Genomic DNA, 22,242 nt, shown 5'->3' on the forward strand with positions numbered 1-22,242 from the left:
GATCTTTATTTATTAAAACGAACTCTGTGATTATGTATGCATATGAAGTGAATATATGAAACGATTCTATATAAACTAAATCTATACGAATCAAATTCATACAAATCGAGTCCATATTCATCTAAATTGTATTCAATAAAACCAAATCTCGCCCTCGTAAGTATAACAAATTGGCAAAATGGTTTAACAAAAATATTCTGTGAAAAATTGTATAATTACGTACTAAATGAAATGTTAATACAATGATTATTGTACTGAAAGCACAGAAATTCAATGATCACACAGGACACAAACCATGTGAAATTACTATTATGAATGATTTGTAAAACTTTTAATAGAGCTAGTTTGAATTTTGTGTATATCATATGTATTTCTTAATTTTTTATTTCTTACACGTTTTATTTATGTTTATGTTTTTAAATCGTCTTGATTTCAGGTGTCTTCTGTTTAAAATTAGAGTTTTCTTTAATAATTTTTGAAAGGTGGATAAAAATTTTGACGTTTCGACTTTTATTGAAGTCTTTATCAAAATATGATATTGACACTGACAATTTGCGTATTTATATCAATTAATAGATCACCTACATCATGAATGTCAAAATAAAAATTAAATCAAAATAGAAATTTATTTTTTCCTTAGCTTTTCATCTTAAAAATATGTAGCAGTCATCAATTAACTTAAATGTAGTTATATTATATTTTATAAAATAGAGCGATAAAATTTACTTAAATTATTTATGTTCTGTTTTATCATTTATAGCTTTTTACTCTTTTCTCTCGTGTATACGATTCCATTGCAAGTTTTTTTGAATCTTTATAATTGAATTAGTTATTTCTCGTTAATAAAACTAATTGTACTATTTGGATTCCATTCCATCGATATCTGCTTAGAGATGTGGTGTATTTTTTTTTGGCGTTGTTCAGTAAGAATTGTGGGTACCGTATGTCAACAAAATTTTCGATATTTCAGTTTTTCAGTAACAATTACATCAATTAATGATGATTTGATATTCGAACATTTCGTAGCAATTATAAACTTACAGATTTGCTCAAGCTTCGTTTCTACTGCGTGAATCAGTTCATCAGCAACCAAACATCGTTCTTCACCATGCACTTGATCACGTTCTTTATTGAATTGTCTGACCCATCTTCTAATTATTGATTCACTCATAACATTTTTTCTGTAAACCCCGCAAATTTGCTAATGAATTTTACTCAATTTAACTTTTATTGCAATTAGGGAGGGTGTTCTAGTAATTTAAACCCTAAATCACGATTTTTTCGCATGGCAACATGAGATTTGTGTGCAGAGGCGTTATCCTGCAAAAACAAAACATCTTTGGATGGCTTTCCGCGTCTTTTCTATTTAATTTTTTCCCCGTAAAGTGGTCAGTAATGTCGAGTAGTAATCTCGAGCAGTTACTGTTCTATCCTCATCCAAAAAATCAATCATGATTACTCCATGGCAATCCCAAAAAACTGAAGCAAGAACTTTTCCAGCAGATTTTTGGACAAGAAACTTCTTAGGTCTTGGAGAACTAGAGTGTCGCCATTCCATCGATTGTTGCTTTGTTTCTGGATCGTAGAAATGTACCCAAATCTCATCCAAAGTAACAATTCGGCTTAAGAAGTCCACATCGTTCTCAAATCGAACGCGATGCTTCTATTCTTGCACGCTTTTGGTCAACATTCAAATATTTGGGAATCCATTTTGCAGCAATTTTTCTCATGTCCAAATTGACGTGAACTATATGATGAACGCGTTTGTTTGAAATATTCTGATCAGATCCGTTTTAGCCCAATTCGACGGTCTGATAACATCATGTCATGAACTGCATCGATATTTTCGGGGATTTTTCGATTTTCACAATTCCAGTGGACATATTTTTTCTTTTAATTTATTGCGTAACTCTGCTTTACTTTTTTGACGTCAAACTTTACACCGACACTTCTAATAATTTATTATCCGTTGCTATGGTTACGCAATATTTTGCTTATGCATGGAACTGGTCTAGGCTAATTATATATAACGTCTTAATAAGCGTGTCATGTGTTGTGTCATGGTGAAATTAGAACAGTAATAATGATACCGCGCCTGCGTAATTTGCAGTGAATTTTTTTTAATTCACCTTTTTCAAGTTATCTAACCTTATGTCAGATATATAAAAACTACTGTCAATAGAATCAGTGCTCATCCAATTTCACTGTTGTGTTCTTCTACACCTAAATAAGAACTGTCCATATAGGAGTATTACATATATGGAAACTGTAGTCAAATGGATTGGATATTGACAGTAGAACGGTATTTCTGTACTCATGGTTGAAACTGAATTACTGGAGTGCTAGATGGCATTGAGTAAGCTAGATTGTCAGCTTTTTGACAGAAAATCTCGTAAAAAGTATTATTTTTTCATTAAAACTATCCTATGTTATTTCTAATACCTCCAAGAATATGTGTACAAAGTTTCATGATGATCGGTAAAGTAGTTTTCGCGTGAAAGCATAACAAACAAACTTGCATTCACATTTATAATATTAGTAAGGTTAAATGAAAGTATGCACAATTGACTAAATCAAATTGGTTTGATGATATCATTATCAATGTGAAATTGAATCACTTTTCCGATTCCGATAGCATCAATCATTATTTTGTTTAAACATTTGTTTAAACGCTGAAAAGTATTCTCGGTTTTTTTAAAAAAGTTTTCCACTTCTAGATACCATGTAACCCTCAGTAGGAAATAGTTATTAGTACCAACATACAAGGTAGTAAGTATATGTAATGCACTCGTGATGGAGTCCATCTGATAATCATAGCATAGATTAATGAGAGGCGCTAGTGTAAGTGTAAGGTCATGGCCTCTTGGTAGTCATGGTGAGTGAGTGACCTCAGCGGAAGGAAGGAAAGTGGGGAACTTATATGCGAAGAAACTGCTTGATCGTATCGGTGTTGCCAAGGTTAATGAAAATTCCTAATTTTGGTTATTTCTAATCAATATTCCAAAAATTCTAGAAATTAGTATTGAGTTTTGAGTTTTTTTATTTTAAATTGATATAAGTTTTTCGTCACTTCAGGTTATTCAGAATCAGGTGAGATTACTTCTTCAATGGTAATAGCAATAACGAGGACTATTTAATTTTTCAGATATGACAACATATGTAAATGATGATAATTCCATCATAAAGTTTGAAATTTTTAATGGTGAACATGTTGTTATACGAGTGCTGTTTGTCATTACAAGCCAAATACAGTTTAATGTTGACCTGCCAGCTAAAAACAATAATGCTGCAACTTTTGAAATAACTGTTTTTGAGAACTTAATCCGCCACCTAGCTAATATTGATTGGGGACAAAATTTAGGTGTCTCACTGGATCCCACTGTAGTATGGGATACATTTATAAGTACTGTTGCGGATCTTAAAAACCAGTACTCTACAAGGAAAGTGATTTACATAAATAAAGTAAAACCATGGATCGACGGTGAAATAATCTCCTTGATTAGATATAAAAACAAATTGTGGCGGAAGTACAAGCGCACGGTCAGTCAAGCTGATTTTGAAATTCTCACAAATTTTGCCAAAGATTTCAAAAAAAGTCTATAAAGGAAGCCCGGGAAGTGTACGAAGAGTCTATAGTATGCAGCGACAACCCTAAAAAATTATACAAATACATTCGATCATCATTGTCATCAAAAACATCCATTCCTCTAATAAATAAAAGATGTCGGTATGGTTTGTCAAAATGACACTGACAGTGCCGAAGTTTTGACTTTTTCTAAGGTTTTCTCTACTGAAAATATCAAAAATAATTTACCCGACATTCTGCCCACAAGAGTAAAGTCATCCTTAGAGCAACTTCAATTTACTCTTGAAACTGTCAAATGTCACCTCTCTATTTCTAAAAAGATATTGTAATGCTCTCGCTCAACCTCCGTCTATAATAATGTCCTTGTCATTTAATACACACATACTACCTCCTATCTGGAAAACAGTACCTCGGTAACACCAATTTTCAAGAAAGGCAATAAACTTGACGCCAATAACTACCGCCCCATTAGCCTTACACCAATCATCTGTAAGGTTATGGAATCTATAAATTCAGAATTCTTTTGATCGAAAAAATAATAGCTGAACAACAATATGGATTTGTAAAAGGACGTTCAACAATGACGAATCTACTTTGGTGTGTTGATGAATGGACAAAATCTTTAGACAAGAAAATCCCGACGGACATCATTTACCTAGATTTTGCGAAAGCGTTCCACCGAGTGACAAAACGAAGATTACTGTATAAATTGGAACATCTTGGCATACGAGGTGATCTACTGGAGTGCATTGACTCATTATTAACAAACAGAAAGTTGTGTGAAAGTGGGCTGCGAAACTCGTATTAAGCGGTGCTCCGCAGGGATCGGTACTGGGTCCTCTCTTAGTTATAATATACGCAAGTGACCTCCAATTTCATATTCAATGCAACAAGTTTTCTATGTCGACGATTCGAAAATATTCGCTGATTCATCTCTTCATATAAATCTTCAAGAAGACTTGGATTCGATCTCTAAGTGGTGCTCTGACTGGATGTTGCCTCTTGTTGCAGATAGTGTGTAGCTTTTAGGCAAAAACAATTCGAGACTTCTTAAACGGTCATGCCTTAAATGAAGTGAATTCTTATAATGATCTCGGTGTTACAATTACTACGGATTTGAGTTGGTTAGTTATAAGTTGTTGTTGTTATAAGTATTGCCAACAAAGCAAAGTAAGCTGTATCTCTGTATCTTTCGGAAGGATATCATTACATAATTCAACTAGTTTATATAAAACTTATAATCGCCCAATTATGGAGTATTGTGGAACTATGTGGGTTCCGGAACTAGTGCGGGATAAAATTCTTCTCGAAAAAGTTCAGCGTCGATCAACCAGACTATCCTTCAGGCGAACAAGACCTAGTTATACAGAAAGACTAAATATAATGGATTTACCGACCTTGGAACAACGTCGACTTCGTGGGGATATGATTATCACCTATCGCATTTTAAATTTCAATTATGGTAACTTAAGAAACATATTTAATGTTGACACTGATAATCGGCTTCGAGGACACAGATGGAAATTGAAAAAAGAAATATTCACTTGTCGGACAAGGCAACATTTTTTGTGTAATCGTGTTTTTTCAACAAGGAATCATCTACCTGAGGATATTGTAACGGCACCGTCTGTCAATATTTTTAAGAATAGGCTGGACGCTTTTCTATTTTCTAGTTAAATCTTCTGTTTTCTTGTAATTTTTTATTTTCTTACTAGGTACTTTAATTACTTTAATTTTTGTAATATATATAGTATATTTCAGGGCTTATGGATCTCAGGGTCCCTGCCCGTATCTTATTGTAATATACATAATAATAACTTTTAAGTTAACTGACTTTTTCTGAATAAATAAATTCAAAAAAGTGTTTTTTTCATTGACTACCTGTTAAGTTAGGCATGCATGAAACATGCACAGGAAAATGTTCATTTATATGGGATATAGCTGCACATGTAGACAATCGGCAAATTGCAGAGACATTTGTTGCGATGATAGAAACTTATAGTTATAATTATAGTATCATTGTTCGCTTTAAGGAACGCAATTGTGTAAACATAAATATTAGTTGTGATTCAATCTATATTTGTGAAAACTTCACCTTCTACTTTATAAAATGGTTTGTATATTATTGTTGCAAGATGATCACGATTATTTATTTCATACCCACGCATGATAGTGGTTTATTTCATTGTTACAAAAATACATGCTTCACAAGCCAGTCACATTTATGACAATATATGCTTAACATCGGAAATAATTCAGTCATTCTTGAGCTAAATGTTGTCCTCCATCTCTATATTAATGGGGTATTGTAGTAAAAATATATTGGTACATTTTCATTCCTAAATTTATTGCATATAATAAACAATAAAGCATCTTCTAATAACAGATTCTGATTTTTGTCTTAAAATTCGGTGTTTACTGATATTAATGAACTTGTTTGTGTGCATTATACAGAGTGAGTTTTATTTATGGAACGCTTCAATTATCTCTTAAACGTCTTGTACGATTTTTATTAATTTTTGTGGTATTATGGTGGTATTTACTCTGTTGTCAGGTCTTTCCTTTTTCCAAAAGAATAATGAACTTTGTTATTTCAAATATATCACCCTTGTTGTTTTCAGAAATCCTTAATAATAAAACATTTACAGTATCTCCAAAGTTACTCCACAGTAAATATTGTACATTTAGATGGATACGATTGAATAAACTCGTTTAATATGAAGATTCTTTAATATATTATGTGCTAATACAAATCTCGTGACAAGGTCTAGTGTCAATAAGTTAGTAAAAAGTTTAACGAAACTGGTGCAGTAAATATTTATCAAAATCATGGTGCAAGAAACTTACAACAACTGAAGAGAAATCTTCAAATATTTGTGTCATGTTAGAAGTAGATTCACATTTGAGAAAAAGAAAAATTACGAATTTTACAAAACATACAGTAAAGGCATTAGAGCAGATGCTCAAAATGTTCAATACAACAAGCCATGCGATTTTTAAAACTTTGCAATACATTTTACAGCATCTGTGACTGCTGAATTCTTCTTATCTCTATGGTAATCGCATCTTTTACTTTCTGAATATTTGTTAGGTTTTGCATTATAAACAATGTTTAAGTTAAGTTTAAGTTAAGTGACCCCACAGGAAATAGTCTAAAGGATTCATGTCGGGTGATCGCAGGGGCCATTCGATAAAACCACGCCTTCCAATCCATCTTCTGGGAAACACATTATTTAGATATTACCTCATCACCCACGCATAGTGAGGTGGGTCACCATCTTGTAGCCAAATTTTGACGTTTGGGATATTGTCTGAAAATTTCTAATAATGAAGTTCAGTTTTTCGGCATAATGGGTGTGGGATTCACACATCAAACGAGGATTGTTACGTAACCAGTATCTACAAGTATGCCGATTTACGTTTCCATTAATATAAAAAGTGGCCTCATCGCAAAACATCACATTATTAAAAAAAATCTTTTTGATTGTAACATTTTTACATGATTAAGTCGGGAAACTTTCCACGTCTAACAAAATCGACATCTAACAACTCTTGAACCAACGTTACTTTGTATGGATGAAATTTATTATCACGTAAAATTTTCATAACGGATGTTTACGAAATATCAAGTTCCCTGGATATTTGTTTAATACTCAAGTGTTTTCTAACAAACATCTAAAGATTTGTTTTCAGTTGATTGCAGTTTTTCTGCGCCCTGATTTGGATAAATCTTTTATCGAACCATTTTCGTTAAACTTTTTTACTAATTTACTGACAGTAGATCTTGTTATGCCATTTCGGTTAGGATATAATTTAATAAAGATATTACAAGTTTCTTGTTGACTTTTACGCCTATCACCATATCCTACTAATATCATTAAAATATCAATTCGTTCTGTTTCAGATAAACGATCCATTGTGACTTTCAATAAACTTCAACAAAAATAATTTATTGAAACGTCAAATTTGTTATTGCAGCAGTCATAACCACCGAAATTATAGCATTTAGGTATAGGAAACATTAGATGAAAAATATACAAGGTGATCCACTATAACACCGGCCGTATCACAAGACCCTTGTACACAAAAAATACTGAGATAATTAAGACGATCCATACATAAAACTCACTTTATATAACAACATTTTCGATGAACAATAACTTTTATCGTTTATTAAACAATATGTTTTTTCGGTATTTTCGATCTAGTTATTAACGAAAAACTTTTCTTGCACACGTGAAAAAACTGTTGAATACCCAGATAGTTAATTTGCGGCAATCGTCAGAGCTTTTGTTGTATTCTTTTAAAATAGAAAAGTGCGTTCACAATCTTATGAATTTAGAGGAAAGTGCCCAAAACCGGACCCCTGTTTTGTTTTTAAATTAAAAAAATTAGAAAATAGTAACAAATTATGTTTTAAAATCATCTAATATTTACTTAGTAATGTTAAGCATCATTTAACTTTTACTTACAAAGACCTTAGACTTTCTCAATTTGTGACATGATTGCCGAAACCGGACCCCTTGTCAAAATAACAAAAAAGTCATTCTAGTTTCAAATATAATTATAATTTAACAATTACATTACAATATAATACAATAAAATGAAGATTTCAATCTCAGAGAATTATACAGAATGTATATTAAACAGAAACATAATTAACTTCCTTGGCGACAATAATCACAGATGTACACTTCTTTTTCAGCACCAGCAACAAGAGGGGGTCAGGTTTAAGCGACTAAAACTATCAGTTTGTTAACCCGATTAATTTTGAACCAAATATATAAATGAAACCTTTTGATGATAAACAATAAACTTGAAACTTGCCATTTAAGAATATATAAATAGATATAAAGGCTTACCTGAAAATATCTGAGAAAAATAACGAAAATTGTATCACTGCTCACAAATTTTTTTGGGTGAACTGATGGTGAACATTTGTGAAATGGGCTATGTCTGCGCTACATAGTGGTAGATGCCTAAAATACTGTTTACAGTTGAATAGAACAAAGTTCAGGAGAATGCAGTATCAGAAGACCAGGGGTCCACTTTAGGGGAAGGGGTTCGGTTTAGGGTACGTTCCTATACTAATAAATCATTTTCTCTAAATCTTTTATTGAACCATGACATGCATGACAGTCCAGCAACGTGAAGTCTTCTTCTAACGGTCCATTCATTAACATTCACTTCTTTCAACTGATTTCGCACTGAAACCGCAGTAGCTGTCCTATTCCGTAAACTTGTGGACACCAAAAAACGGTCATCTCGTTGAGTAGTAACTCTTTTTCGTCCAAACCCTGGTCTTCTAGTGATCAGGCCAGTCTCTAGAAAGTGCTGGTACACCCTTTGCACACCACAAAGACTGGCACCAACAATTCTTGCAGTTTCACGTTGCCCCCGACCATCTTGTAACAGCGCAACAATTCTTTCCACAACAATCGGATTTAAAGGCTTTATGGGACTGTTAAGTCACTACACTTTGCAATCACACAAAGAATTAACAGTAAGCTGGAAAACAGGCAAGGGAAATGTGAATGTTCAATTAGCGCAATGGCACATTTTTCATCAAAGTCGTATTTTAATACATCTGTGAAGTAGAATATATATAAAAATGAATATTTATGTTTCTACATCTTCTCGATTTTAAGTTTCTTCTGTTTCAAAATTAGTTTCTTCAAATAATTTTTTAGAAAGATAGATAAAATTGACGTTTCAAATTTTCTTTAAGTGTTTTAAAAGACGAGATATAAAATCAAAAAGACTTAGAAACATAAACATCTCAAAAGGTCTAAGAAATAAGAAATTAAAGAAATTTTAAAATGAATGTTTGTAAACTTTATAGTCCTCTACAGAATGGCCGGTTCAATTGGATTGCATACATTGTGAGATTCGCATTGCTGATTGACATATTATAAATTCAAACGAATTTTTCACGTTTTTACCATAAATATCGCGAACGAAGCCGTCATTGTAAACGCTAGTACATTATAAAAGTAACCATCAAGCTCAGCTTTGTCTTGAGATAAGGAACAGTTTCCAGTATTTCTCCATGTCTTTCGGATATTCCATTGATATTCTTTGTATATATTTTTCAATAATATCGACGATTACTTTGAATTATTCAAATTTAATTCGTAGTGATAATATTTATATGGTACCGAAATATTTTCAAAATCCCGTACCGAGGTTATCTATGCTCGATCGTTTTAATTAGACAATACCTTAACCCAATTACTTCATAATTGTGAATAAGAGTGTCAGCAATTACAGGAAATTGTTCAATATATTACCAGTCGGTCGTGCAGGAAACAATCAAGTAATGTTAAGCCATCTCAATTATAGACTAATGTTCTAAATTCCTAATTGTTGACCTCTGGCTAAAACAAACTGCATATATGAATAAAAGTCTATTAGTAGGAACAAGAAAAAACTGCGGATAACATTGTATTGTTAATTTCGTTTTGGTCAATGACAAGGCCATCATGATTTATGGCAGTGAAAACTTTTTCTTTTAGAGTTACGTTAGAAATTCATACGAAGTTCTTCATTGGTTGTTCAATTTATGGGGTCAGGCTTGCATATTTTTTTTGCATCCAGTTCATTGAAATTTTTTTAAATATAATTACATAGCAATTAATTAATCTTAGTTTATTAATAGAACATATTGAATTGAATTTTGGTTTTTGGCAGTCTCCTCATATAAAAAATAACAAAAAAATGAATCTATGATACCAGACGCATGATTTTGCTATACATTTTATACATTTTTCTGAAATATTTAAATATTTAAAACCAAAACGCACAACGATTAATAATTAGTGAAACCGCGAATGGAGTGCAGACGGTAGTGTACAACGATATAAAACCAAAACTAAATCAAAAGTGCAAAAATTGTGGCGAAAAATTGAGCTACATATTGTAAAACTGGAAGGGAAATCTTGGAAATTTAAATTGAAATCATGTAGGTTTAACATAACATGAAATTAGCAGTGGATATTCTAGAAGAGTTCGGCTGTTTAGAAAAACTGATTGCGCAAACGTATGATAGGCGTCTTAACGGAGTACAGGCTAAGTTCAAGAATGAATTTGGTGTTGTCTCAGTCGGTCTCATATATCAAACAATGTATTTTTTTATCTACACTAAATGGACTTGTAGCATTTTTTAGTACGTCAACTAAACGAACCAGTTTGTCGGATACTATAGTTAAAAAACGACTGCCTAAAGTTGCTTCAAATCGTTGGAGGACTCCTATATAGGACTATGGGCCCAGTATAGTCCCAGACTTGGACCAAATATGTTACAACTCTGAACTTAGCTTGGAAGCCGTTATTAGCCCAGACTTGGTGGGACTCTGGGTTGATAACCATTCCCCTCGCTTGATGTGCAAGCATGGACCAGGCCTGGTTGTCTAGATACTCTAGATAAACCCAAGACTGGTCTGCAGCCGTGAGCCAGGCTGGTTGATTGTGAAAATAGATTTTTTATATATTGTTAATAAAATTATAGTTTTACGATAAAGTTCTATTCATTCACTCTACTTATTAATGTACATAAAAGTATTAGTTAAATAGTTATTCTATTTTTTATTGCCTTTTATGCATAGAAAATTATTATTTTTATTATTAAGATATCTATTATGCATAAGATATTAGCATCAAACTTTATATAGTTACTCAGAATTCTGCCAAGCCTGGCTGACTTTCAATTGAATCCAATAGTTTATTATTGCTTACATTTTTTAACAATTCTACATTATTAAAATTTAAATTAGCTATGTGCTCCTTAAACCGGACGTCAACGGTTCTCTAAGTCTTCCCAATATACCAACTTTGGTATTTTATCCTTAGGATTACCCAAAAATTGTTTTAATTTATTGTTAGATTTATAAATCAATATAAATCCCACTTCGTTAAATATTCCTTCCCATCCCTTTGTATAAACAGGATTGAAAGGTATTAGAGCAAATTTTGCGCTTATTTTGCATTTTGATTTTAGAGAAAGGTGGATTCAAAGAGAGATTTCTTATACCTATGACGGTTAATTAATCTATCTACAATTATTTTCTAATAATCGTTACGTACAGCTACATCCTCAATAAAGATAAAAATAAGATTCAGATATGACAACACTGTTTTCGTTAGATGAAGTAATTTGTACCCAAAACTCTCCTAGTGACATCAAAAGCAGTTAAAGAAAGATCGATATGAAAGAAGGAAAAGCCAATATTATTTCTTTAAAATAATTCTATTTAAAATTTCTATTAATTTGACTCAAGTGAATCACTGTATAGTTTAGTAGCGCCAATGATGTCCACGGCGCATAATTTCATAACATTCTGTAATCAAACAGCCTCTATAATGTTAACATTAAGGCCGTAAAAGGCATTATAATAGTTAAAATTGTTGGCATATAAGTTTTTTCTCTCTTATTCACATTCGCTTGTACGTTTTGTCTCTTTTTAACCACAGTAAGTATTGTCAATGCATCTAAATTTAAGTTCGTTTTAAAATGCTACTGCAGTTACGCACTGGTTGAACGAGTACACCTCGGGCAGGAATTATTTTATTTCGCTTCTGATTGCTGAGATTTTGTCGATTCAAATACAGAGTTGGATTGGCATTTCTACTAGATATTATATACATCGAATATATTTTGATATTTTTATAAGTTCGGTTCTTTTCCAAAATTTTTTTTTATGTTTTTCTTCTTCTTCTTTGTGGTGATGGACTCAAGCTTTAGATTATCTACCCGGGCTAACTGTCCAGAGCTGCGAATATTATCGCGTCAGACTCAAAGTCATCACTTCTTCCAACCATCTGAAATTATTAAATTTTACAGCTTTTTTTATTTTAAAAAGCAAATATTAGCGAAGCACTTTTAGCAGATGGATTAATAAGCATTCCAAGCTTAAAACAGAGCTGCCACTAAACAAGCAATAAAGCATACTAAAATAAAATCTATTTCTAATGTCACTTCTAATGCTGCTACATTCTAATAGTTTGTGTTTAAAACTTCCCATATCTGTACTAACTTCTTCTTCTTTTTCTTTTCTCCTTCTACCTTTTGAGATGTCAGTGGAGGATTCCGGTTCTTCATGTTTTCATTCCTTCGTGTCTTCTGCTATTTTTTTCATTTCAATCATTGTTTTTATTTTCTCATCTCACATCTCCTTTATTTGACCTAACCACTTTTTTATTCTAGGTCTACCACATCCTACATACATCATTTAGTCCGTTCCAATTCAAATATTTTCTCTTTATTTTTCTAATTATTGATTCAGTTTCTTGGTGTTTCATATCAATTGTTTCCATCCTGGCTTTATCCTTTTTTCTAAACGTACATCATATTTTGGAACTCCATTTTGACTTCCATATCAATATCTCTATGTCCCAGTATTATTTAATTTACTGTGTAGTATTCCCCATATTTACTATTTTTGTCTCTATCTTTCCATTCTTTGTCAATATAGTTCTCTAATATCTATAAGATGTTATCCATTCCACTGTGTGGTCTTTGAATTTTATTTTATTTATGCGCACTAATATGCAGGGTCTTCTAGGACTTGATGATTCGTGAGTGAATAAATGACCTGAAAATAATGACATAAAAAAATTTCTCATACGACTTGTATGTATGTAAGGATTTGGGATCTCGTATGCTCTGCGACCCAAAGGATCTTTTGTCTCTCCCTTCCTTGCTGCGATACTGGAGGACCCAGTATTTACAACTGATCCATCAATCCCACTCCTATTCAGCATTGGTTATAATTTCCCAGAAGAGTCTTTGTATGTTTCAGCTCCTGTAGGTTGTCCCAATAATTGGTTTTGCTCTTATCCAGTGCTTTTTCCATTGTTCTCTAGCTGATACCACAGAAGGGTTCGGGTCCCATGAAGGCCTTGTCTGCCCCCGCTTTAGCGAGCTTATCAGCTATTTCATTCAATCCATTGTAGAGTGATTTTATTTTTCTTGCCTGGCTCGTTTAATTTTCCCAAGCAATCCCAAACGAGTTTGGATTTTATGACATTGGAGCCTAGAGCTCTAATTGCTGCTTAACTATCGGACAAAATGTCCTGTTTGCGATAGTTTTTCTCTAGATTGAACAGAACACATTTTTCAATTGCGTAGATTTTTGCTTGAAAAATGCTTGGTGGGTTGCCCAGGCTTTCAGAGTGTTTGGCTCTGGGCCCGTACACTACTATTCCAGTTCCGCCAAATTTTATGGTTTAGGAGATATGTAGATTTTTATATCGTAAATGTCAAGGAAACCGTTTGTCATAAAGAAACATTCCGAACAAAATTATCATAAATTGTAATTATTCATTGAAAATACTTATAGGATATATTAAAACACAATCAAATATTTCTTGGAGAACTAATGAATAAAGAAATAAACATTTATACTATATACTATTGAGGATCATATTACTGGCATAAGAATAAAGCTTGAAAGAAATTAATAATTAAAATATAAAAAATAATGGACACCACTTTCTCCTGAATTCCCCTGAATATAAGATAGAATAATGGAATGCTGTTTCAAGTTCAATGAAATATTAGAATTCGATAGTGTGTAGAAGTGCAAGGTACCCTCTTCGAACATTTATTATTGTTTTTTCTTGCTTTCATTTGATAAGTTGTAGTCTAACAAATATTTCAATTTTTTCCTTAATAACACAATGTTCGACAGTATGATGTTCAATTCAAATTTTTGTTCAAATCTCTTTATGGTAAACCGTTTCCTAGGCATCTAAAAATCAACATATCTTCTAACAATAAATTTCATCAAGTTAACCAAGGAGTACCTTTATGTTGAAAAATCTATTGAAAAATTCATTTTGGTATCTTTAGATTGTACAGGTTGTCCCTGTAAAACTTACGGATTGTTACCATTAGACATGAACCGCCCCTGGCCTTCAGATAGTAGTGTAGAATTATTTAATCTACCAAACACACTACATAAGCATACGTAAACATTTATTAAAAATTCATAATGTTCGAATATATAATTTAGAGAATATACTCATATATAAGTTCTGATTTTTCAACTCTAAAGGCCTATAACTCGGGGGGTCGCATGAGAGAAATTTTTCCATGTCATAGCATTATTTTATATCTACTCATTTTCGAGTTTTTTGCATCCATTCCCAGAACACCTTGTATAAATCTGTATTTAATAATCATTTTTGTGTTTAAACACTGAAATTCAAATTTAAATATACCAAAAAGTGACAATAATTTTCGAATAATTCATAGATAGTATTTGAAAACATTGTATTTAGCAATGAGACTTACAAACTTCATGACGAAGAGAAGATACTACGAACTTGATATACATCATGCCGAATAAAGAATTTTCTAAAATCTAAAATTTATTGACTTAATAACATGTATTTGTCAACATATTCATCAGGATTATTTGGTATGAATATGCAACAGCGTTTTAACACATTTCATCTTGACCTAATACAATGTGGTATTTAACTGATTTCTCATCATTATATTCGGCTTTTAAATATTGTACCAATGAAGTAATGGAACCAGAAGGACACTAGCAGCATGACACAAAGTTTGGATAATTTTATGAGAGCCTTGGTCTTTTTATTCTGACTCGACTTCTCACCATGGATATAAGTCTCTTTGATGTTTTATAGCTTTTCCTCTCTTTGCCTTCTTGTTTTTAGTGTACATTCACAAATCAGGAATAAAACAAAAGAAAATAAAAGCAGTATTCGATCACCTGAATCATAATGGAAACAATAACATAGGTCAAAGAAAATAATGAGATAAGAAGAAAAATATGATGAGAGCAATAAAAAATCAACAAATTTGGAATGATACTTGAAATTAATATGAAACGATAATGGTTATGTTGATAATAAAAACAATTTCGAAAAGATAGAGGGTAGATCTGGAAGATACTGGACCTAGAAACTGGACGTCCTTCAATGAACTGTCTGATCAATCTTCTAATCATGACTCATAGCATTTCCGTCCATAAACCTCGCAGATTTGTCGATAAATTTCAGATGGTTCAACTTTCTTTCGATTTAGAAAACGAATCATTAATTTCAACCAGATCTGCGTCGTTTTTAATTAAGTCTGACAAAAAGATAATGGTTATGTTAATAATAAAAACAATTTCGAAAAGATAGAGGGTAGATCTAGAAGATACTGGACCTAGAAACTGAACGTCCTTGGTTCAACTTTCTTTCGATTTAGAAAACGAATCATTAATTTCAACCAGATCTGCGTCGTTTTCGATTAAGTCTGACAAAAAGATAATGGTTATGTTAATAATAAAAACAATTTCGAAAAGATAGAGGGTAGATCTAGAAGATACTGGACCTAGAAACTGAACGTCCTTGGTTCAACTTTCTTTCGATTTAGAAAACGAATTATTAATTTCAACCAGATCTGCGTCGTTTTCGATTAAGTCTGACAAAAAGATAATGGTTATGTTAATAATAAAAACAATTTCGAAAAGATAGAGGGTAGATCTAGAAGATACTGGACCTAGAAACTGAACGTCCTTGGTTCAACTTTCTTTCGATTTAGAAAACGAATTATTAATTTCAACCAGATCTGCGTCGTTTTCGATTAAGTCTGACAAAAAGATAATGGTTATGTTAATAATAAAAACAATTTCGAAAAGATAGAGGGTAGATCTAGAAGATACTGGACCTAGAAACTGAACGTCCTTGGTTCAACTTTCTTTCGATTTAGAAAACGAATCATTAATTTCAACCAGATCTGCGTCGTTTTCGATTAAGTCTGACAAAAAGATAATGGTTATGTTAATAATAAAAACAATTTCGAAAAGATAGAGGGTAGATCTAGAAGATACTGGACCTAGAAACTGAACGTCCTTGGTTCAACTTTCTTTCGATTTAGAAAACGAATTATTAATTTCAACCAGATCTGCGTCGTTTTCGATTAAGTCTGACAAAAAGATAATGGTTATGTTAATAATAAAAACAATTTCGAAAAGATAGAGGGTAGATCTAGAAGATACTGGACCTAAAAACTGAACGTCCTTGGTTCAACTTTCTTTCGATTTAGAAAACGAATCAGAGCTGCGTCGGACATCATAAAGAAGCACTACAAAGAACACATCGGCAGTAGCGATCTTAAAATGCTATATATTTGTTCTGCTCGAGTCGGAGTAACTTTCACGCATGCTCGGAAATGCTACTGATGGAAATAGAAACGGCACTAACATTATGGATGTACCTCGTATTTGTTAAGTAGTAACGGTGTGATCTTATGCACATGGACTGAATTACTGGAAAAATCTTTGAATGAGTTTTTTTGCTTTTTAAACTTAATAGCAACTGAAATATTATTTACTATATAAGAATCAATTTTGAAAAATTTTAAAGTGTCTAGTATATCTGGCGACTATGAATCATATTGTTTTGAAATTCTCGTATTGCGCAAATCGCTTCGTTGTATTGGTTTTAACTGCGAACTCGGGTCGTAAATTTCTAAAATACATATCGAAGGCCAAATCGAAATCACAGGCGCATTATTTTCACAATATAACGACCTAAGATAAAGAAGGTGGATAATACCTATATAGTAGATGTAAAGACACGACGTGGACCTTGAAAGAAGCATTTTATTTAAAAATTTTCCAGTTGACTTAACAGTCAACACCAAACGAATGTTTTAACGTTTAACATGGTGCTAACAAGATCCCCCAGGGCCGTATTAAAGATCAAAGGAATTGATAAGTTTCCCAGCATTCCCTGCTTAATTTTTTATTTATTTTTTGAACTTAATCTGCGTCGATAAATAATCTTCTAGTTTGTATATCTTTTAGCTGAAATGCATTGGCGGTCGACATTTTGTATTAGATAATATTACGTACATGACAGATCATTCACTAGATTGTTAAAAAGTTTTTTTTTCGGTCACAGTAATAAAATCATCATCATCTAATCGTAGACTTATGCTAACAATCCCGAAGGATCTAAAAGTGGATTATTAATTTTTTTATAAACAATTCTAAATGAAGGAGGTTTCACTTGCGTTTTTTGAACCTATATTATGTAATAGATCAAACTACCAGTTTCAAATTCATATGTATATCTTAATACCTCGCCCAAACTCTCTTTTCGACCCATGATTGTCTTCATAATTATAAAACTTTTGCACTATTCAACTTAGAGCACTGTGTGGTAAGTATTCAATATTCCAGCATTCTGGATATCGGCGGAGATATTTTTTGGTAGTCCCAGTTTGATGAAACTAACTATTTCAACATTTTTCCATTGCCAAATCTGTTTAATCTCAATTGCGAAATCCGCGTATTTGGCCTGCTTCTCCTGGTGTTTGTTGAAAACGTTTTGAGTGTTGGGTATGGGTTTATCGATGAGAAATTGTCGTTTTCTAGCACCTTCGGCTGCTGGTAGTTGTAGTACAGTGTATTGAGAAAAAACTTGTTGGCCAGTTTCTGGTGAATAGTCTCTGCTACTTATTGACATTTTCTGCATTTCTCGGATTGAGTATTCGGATCCCAAATAATATTTTTTTGTAGTTATTAGTGTTAATAACTTGATTCTGGATGAAGACTTCGGTCTCTGGAAAGAGATTTCCGTTAATGAGCAATCTGTTTGAAGCTTCTTTGTGAACATGCAGCTGGTTGAGGTTGTGATGATGTTTACCGTGTAGTGACTTTCGTAATCATTGTTCCAGCTTCTGAGTGTCTAATACTATTTTCAAGTCAAACTCTCGCGATGCGAGGTTGAGGGGTGAGTAATCCTTATCCTTAGATATAATCCGATGTAGGAGAGGTTTCTGATTTCCTATGAAAAAGTTCACGTAGTTTTATTACCTGCTGAGAGTGTGAGTTAACTAGGTCGATCAAGCATCTTCCACCCTCTTTTTTTGATAATGTTGCTCTAATATTGAATGACTTCAGGTGGTGGTTCTTTTTCTTGTTATTATCATTATCATCATCATTATTATTTTCGAAATTGTATAGATAGATTTTATATGTATATCTTGGTGTTTCGCTTTAAGCCATATGAAGTTTGATTATTTTACTCATAGAAAAATGATAGAGAGCAGAAAGTTTACACAGATAGTTGTCAATGGTACATATATTGAGACAGATAGCTAGCAAGATCTTAATGAGATGAAAAGTGACGAGATTTATAACTGAAACTTTCAGTTGTCTGTCTGTAATAAATATCGTCGATAAAAAAAATTCACACTTGGCGGGAGCATCAATAATGGCGGACATATTTACGTGTCTGTAGCACAACGCCGACTGACGCCTGAATGTCAACAATGGAGTGTGTAGTGCGAGATTGCATGCCTGCGTAGCGTCTGCACGGAGCGATCGGAGGGTGAAATAAAAACGGCACTCGTAAATATATTCCCCGTAAAACGCAATCGATGTGCTTCAGTATTCTTCTAACTTTAATATCGGTGTTTCATATAGCTCACTCTATATATTATACACTTTCTGTAATGAATAGTTTCTCTTATTTCATGACAATGCTTTCAATAACAAAAATGAAATTTACATTTCTAGTAATTCTCTAATATCTTTATACGATTATTCGTAGTCTAATAAATCGACGATACAAAATTATCTGTAGGGCAAATGTTAATGAAATTAACATTTCCCTAAATGGCAAGTTTTAATTAAAGCAGCGCCATAATAGTACATAGCACGTTGTTTACATTAATTGGATTTAGAATGAAAAAATCACGAGCCTACGGGGAAAATATTGTTGTATTGTTATTTTTTACAATTTACCAGTCAACAACAAACTATAGTGAAGTTTCCTTTATAAAACAATCAAAATAAGATACTAAAAAATCGAAATGGTCATTTAAAATGGAAAAAGAGTTTGGTTATTATAATTATTTTTTCATCAGATGCTAGCGAACGAACTAATTCAACACATATTGGCTACATGGACTTGTCTCTTTTTGCACTACTTACTCAATAACATCCAAGTGCTTCTAAAAATTATTTTGAAAATCACTATCATATTAAGTATGTATAAAAATTTTTCAGTAACTATGCTAATCATATTAAATATAATTTTTCATTCATAATTGTTGTTTGGTGTGAATTTTTCGATACTGATATCACTTCCCTAACAATCTTTAAGTTTGTTAAAAACTCATAGTTAACAATAAATACTAACGAAAACAATTTGTTCCGAGGCAAAGTATCGGTTCTTTGAGCAATGTCTATTTTTTACCTTAGGCAGGCAGCTAACCTACTAACCCAAGAACCCTCCTTCTTTTCCTTCTTGGGACCGGTAACATGCCCTTCTCAGCTAGGACAGGGAAAGAAGTGAGAACATCAGAAGATTGTGCAAAATAGATGACATCAACGAGTGGGTTCTATCAAGAAAGAAAGAATGGAATGAGCACATAAGTCGTATGGATAACAACAGACTGGTCAAGGTTGCGCGCGATAAATCCCCATTGGGCCTAGAGTACCCAAAAAAAGGAGCGACAACCTTGAAGCAAGATAGAAGGCAAGGATGTCGAAGATAAAATAGGTGACTACGCCTAATAAATGGAAGAAGAAGAAAGAGAAGAAAACAATTTGCGATTCAAATCTAATAAAGGTTTCGGTGGAAGCATTAGTAGACATCAGAGTAACATCAATACAATTTTTTCTCTTATTCTTATATACTCTACGAATAAGTTGAAATTTTTGGAACCATTTGTGATATTTATATTAAAAACACTGTTTACTGTTACCACTCACAATCACATTGTTTGACGCACGTTTCGATAACCAGGTTATCGTCTTAGGAAAACTTTAAACACGCATTGCAAAGTGTAATTGCAGCTTTTGTATAACAGTAGTAGTTTTTCAATGCGCTAAGTTTGGAAAAGCTTTCTCACTTTCACACACACCTTAAATCATGCTACAATTGTAATCTCCTCTGTCTCAACGTTCTCTAAAACTAAAGTTTCATCATATAAAAATACGTTGCTATCTTTTTTATTAAATAACACCACTATTGACGTCGTTGAATCTGTGAAATTCTCAGCGCTTGTTGTGGACAATTTCTTGAAATGGTTTATTATGCCCACACGATCTTTAGCTATCTACTTCACAATCAGAATTAGTTAAGAGCTTAATATTTTACAATGCAAAAAAATGCACAATCACTTGCCAATTGAAATCAAATTGATATCATCTTTTTACGCACTCCGCAGTAATTTGAGGGCATATTTGTTTATTTAGTTATTTTCATGTTTGTTTTTTAATTCTTACAAGCTTTTGTTTACAAATTGTAACAATTTTTTACAATAAAACACACACACATATGATATGAATAACAGAATGTTCAATAATATAAATGAAAATGATGGAAAAAATTGGAACATTCCAAGAAATACCACTTTACATATTGTGTGTGTAATGATATATCTTCTTAATTTTGGAAATATTAAATCATATTAAAAAACACCGAATAAACTCTCTTGTGCTTACTATTTTTGTTTCGATTATAACCGATTGCTTTAAAAATCATTAAATATAGACCTTAATGTACCCAAATCTCCATGCTACCAAAAAATAATTAACTATCTAGTTAACAAAAATTGGAAATCGCCATTTTTTCTTCTCGGCTCTAATTTCAGTAGAACACCAAATTAAATAATCATCAAAGTTTCTTTCTGCATTAAATTATGAGAGGACGATTGCTTGATATAACATTATGTATATTACATAAGGAGAACTTGAGGAACCAAAATTTACTCTCACTATCCCAAAGGAGGTGTTGGACATTTCTATCTTCTTCTCTTATTTTGATTTGGCTTTCGCTTTATCACTGCAAAATATATATTTTCTCTAAAGCTCATCAGTTTTGCAATAAGAAATATCATGAATTTAATTTCTTCAAGGAAATTGACAACAGCTAAAATTGTTGGTATCAGTATCTAATTTTCGTTGATTTATTTAGATTTGTGAGTCTGAGATATGGCAGATATCATGTCTTGTTGTGTTTTTATCTAGCCTCACCATCATTTATTCTCTTGATGTGTCTTTTTTGGGGATTATTGACTACATAAGTGCGCAAATATCAACTTGTCTTAATCCAATATCTTAAGGGGAATAATTATTATTGTCTGTTTCTTCTTATTTATTTAAATATAATAGAACAGGACCGGCTTCATGATCTACGTCAATAAAAGAGCTCGTATATTTTCTTTTCTTATAGTATTTTCAGCCTGAAATAAGATGCGATTATCAGACATGAACTATCTTCAATTGCCAAGTAGTAAATGAGAAAGAAAAGTTAAAGAATAAAAAACAACACACAATAATTTTAGAAATATGTTTTTTCGATTTAGAATACTGTATAGTAGCTAAAATTGAGCTAATATTAATTTATCAGAATGTAGATATCACAGGGGCTCATAAAAAAATTCCAGGAGAACATAATTTAATTTTTTATTATTATTATAATAGTTTCAATTTTCTCACCTGCAATTGATTCTTAACTCTGAGGATGGCATAACATAGATAACATTATTGAGTATAGTTATTTGAGCCCAAAAGCTAAAGAAATGCACAATTTGCCATCAACCATGGTTAGCAAAAATTTTGTGATAATACTGGTTGTCCTGTTGAATAAAGTTCATCACATTCTCGATGCTCGTCTTCTTT

The sequence above is a fragment of the Diorhabda carinulata genome, chromosome 5 (assembly GCF_026250575.1).
Source record: "Diorhabda carinulata isolate Delta chromosome 5, icDioCari1.1, whole genome shotgun sequence".
Classification (NCBI taxonomy): domain Eukaryota; kingdom Metazoa; phylum Arthropoda; class Insecta; order Coleoptera; family Chrysomelidae; genus Diorhabda; species Diorhabda carinulata.